Source organism: Larimichthys crocea, chromosome XVI (genome assembly GCF_000972845.2).
Source record: "Larimichthys crocea isolate SSNF chromosome XVI, L_crocea_2.0, whole genome shotgun sequence".
NCBI lineage: Eukaryota > Metazoa > Chordata > Actinopteri > Sciaenidae > Larimichthys > Larimichthys crocea.
The window spans coordinates 4,724,083-4,727,254 of record NC_040026.1 but is presented as its reverse complement, the minus strand read 5'-3'; the positions used below and the strand labels follow the sequence as shown (position 1 = coordinate 4,727,254).

Below are 3,172 nucleotides of genomic sequence, written 5' to 3'. Positions count from 1 at the left end.
TATTTATTTTTTTTTATTTGTTTTTTCAAATAAAATTTGAAAACTACTTGTGTAAAATTTCTAAATGAACCAACAATTTATAATAATTATTTTTCCCAAAAAACATTTATTTGGATACCTGTTATCTATCTATCTATCTATCTATCTATCTATCTATCTATCTATCTATCTATCTATCTATCTATCTATCTATCTATCTATCTATTTCTTTTTGAAAAAGTTAAAAAACATTTAAGGGTTTAGCCCCTGCAGCACTTTAGATACTATATTTAAAATTTCAGGATAAAGTAAAATAATTAGATTTTTTCTTATCAAAAGAACTTACCAGTACAGGCTGGTTCCCAGTATCCACTATGGTATCCTGCTCAGAAGCTCAGCTCTGCTCATGCAGCATGCTTCTCTGAGACTGCTGAGTTGGTGTGTGTCTGAAACCTCCAGCTCTGCCTTTGACAGCTGCTTCTACACTCTCTGCTGTGGAACCTCAGATCAGGTCTGTTACATGACAGAGGGAGGCCCTAGGTGGTGTGACAAACCTAACTATTGAAACTATTGACTGTGACAATGATGATAATTTGAATTTATAAAAAAAACATACAGCTTTAAGTAAAAAAAATCAGAAAATTCCATCATTTAAGAAACGGTCATGAACGTTTACAAGCAATATGTCCACAATTTGAGAACTATGTCATGTTGCGTGATTAATTTTACTAAGTGCAAATCAAAAGTTATGTTCAAACTTTAATAAGAAAATCAAATCACAAAATCCACTTTTGAAAAGCCAAAACAATTACAATATGTTTAAAAAATACAAAAATTATTATCAGTGCTTTATTTTAATTACACATTTTTGATCACTTAAAGTTGTGCATTGCAGCTATATTATTTTTAGAAAATGGCATTCGAAAAAGAATCATGAGGATATGAAAATGGATGGCATTTATTTCTACAGGTGCCTGGTCACTGAGGGCAGGTAATAGTTCTGCTTCTTGACAAAAGAAATGGCATGACCTTTATAATAAGGTGAAATGATGAACCAAACAAACTTAAAAAGTTAAAAATAAAACAAAATAATGGAACATATGAAATAAGCTTAGTATCATCATAGCAGCATCACACATTTAATCTGAGGGTCCAAGGTTCAAGTCCCTGTTCAGGCACAAGGTGTAATCTTTGCCCGTCCCTGGGGCTACTCAAGCCACAACCAAATTGCTTCTCATTAACAGTGCATCCATGAATGTCTGCTGCACTTTGTACACTGTACACTATACACTCCAGGTGAACTGGCAGGAAAAGGGGTGCTTTTCAAACCTTATACCAAGGATTTGTTCTTGCAAATGCAAGGAAGACTTTTTTTTAACGTGAGTAGTGTCAGTGTCGGGTCTCCTCAGTGGTGTGGCGAATGGTGAAAAGTGCCGATTTTGCCCTGGTGTGGGCCGAAATAGCTCAGCTGGGAGAGCGTTATACTGAAGATCTAAAGGTCCCTGGTTCAATCCCGGGTTTCGGCAATAACCAACGCTGTCTGGACTGTGGAGCCGCCACGCTTGTGTCAGGTACTGCAGAACAGTCATGTGGCGCTCACCGTAGTGCAACCTCTGAATGGCCACAATGGCCAAATGAGGAAAAACTTGCATTGTGTAGGCCTCTTCATCTTGTGCTACAGCAACTTTATACAGAAACATTTTGGGAACCACAGTCTGATGGGGGTTGACTGGCTGGTTACTCACCATTGTGAAAAAGTGTCATCTGAGCCACACTAGTACGCACGAACAGTTATGTGGCGCTCACCGTAGTGCAACCTCTGAATGGCCACAATGGCCAAATGAGGAAAAACTTGCATTGTGTAGGCCTCTTCATCTTGTGCTACAGCAACTTTATACAGAAAGCATGGCATTTTGGGAACCACAGTCTGATGGGGGTTGACTGGCTGGTTACTCACCATTGTTAAAAAGTGTCATCTGAGCCACACTGCAACTGCTTTTAAAAGACTTTGAAGTACGAGAGAGATATAACCAGCCACAAGAGCAATATGGGATGCTGGCTCAACTCGTCCACTGGGTTGATGACAGATTTTAGCAAAAACAAATTGCATTCTCTTTGTGAAGCGACCACAATACGGATCCTGAGTCTGCTTGTCACAGGAAGACATGAAGCCTTATGTAAATGGTTGCGCTTTTACCTTTGCAGCTGCTTTTGTTTTGGAAAAAATCTCTAGTTGTCTGCTCCAGAGCCTGGATAGCTCAGACGGTAGAGCATCAGACTTTTAATCTGTCAGACTTTCACGCTTTCACGCTGACTTTCACGCTGTCTGGACTGTGGAGCCGCCACGCTTGTGTCAGGTACTGCAGAACAGTCATGTGGCGCTCACCGTAGTGCAACCTCTGAATGGCCACAATGGCCAAATGAGGAAAAACTTGCATTGTGTAGGCCTCTTCATCTTGTGCTACAGCAACTTTATACAGAAAGCATGGCATTTTGGGAACCACAGTCTGATGGGGGTTGACTGGCTGGTTACTCACCATTGTTAAAAAGTGTCATCTGAGCCACACTGCAACTGGCCCAGATGGTTGCTTTTAAAGACTTTGAAGTACGAGAGAGATATAACCAGCCACAAGAGCAATATGGGATGCTGGCTCAACTCGTCCACTGGGTTGATGACAGATTTTAGCAAAAACAAATTGCATTCTCTTTGTGAAGCGACCACAATACAGGATCCTGAGTCTGCTTGTCACAGGAAGACATGAAGCCTTATGTAAATGGTTGCGCTTTTACCTTTGCAGCTGCTTTTGTTTTGGAAAAAATCTCTAGTTGTCTTATCCAGAGCCTGGATAGCTCAACTCGATGGCAAAAACAAATTGCGTTCTCTTTGTGAAGCGACCACAATACAGGATCCTGAGTCTGCTTGTCACAGGAAGACATGAAGCCTTATGTAAATGGTTGCGCTTTTACCTTTGCAGCTGCTTTTGTTTTGGAAAAAATCTCTAGTTGTTTGATCCAGAGCCTGGATAGCTCAGACGGTAGACGGGATCCTGAGTCTGCTTGTCACAGGAAGACATGAAGCCTTATGTAAATGGTTGCGCTTTTACCTTTGCAGCTGCTTTTGTTTTGGAAAAAATCTCTAGTTGTCTGATCCAGAGCCTGGATAGCTCAGACGGTAGAGCATCAGACTTTTAAT

General features: G+C 40.5%; 1 non-coding gene across 1 annotated transcript; it reads left to right on the top strand.

The window, feature by feature from the left end:
- The first annotated feature begins 1,432 nt into the window (after nt 1-1,432).
- On the top strand, nt 1,433-1,505 carry trnaf-gaa (transfer RNA phenylalanine (anticodon GAA)). Its single transcript has one exon. It is a non-coding gene; the product is annotated as a tRNA-Phe (tRNA).
- The last annotated feature ends 1,667 nt before the right edge of the window (nt 1,506-3,172 follow it).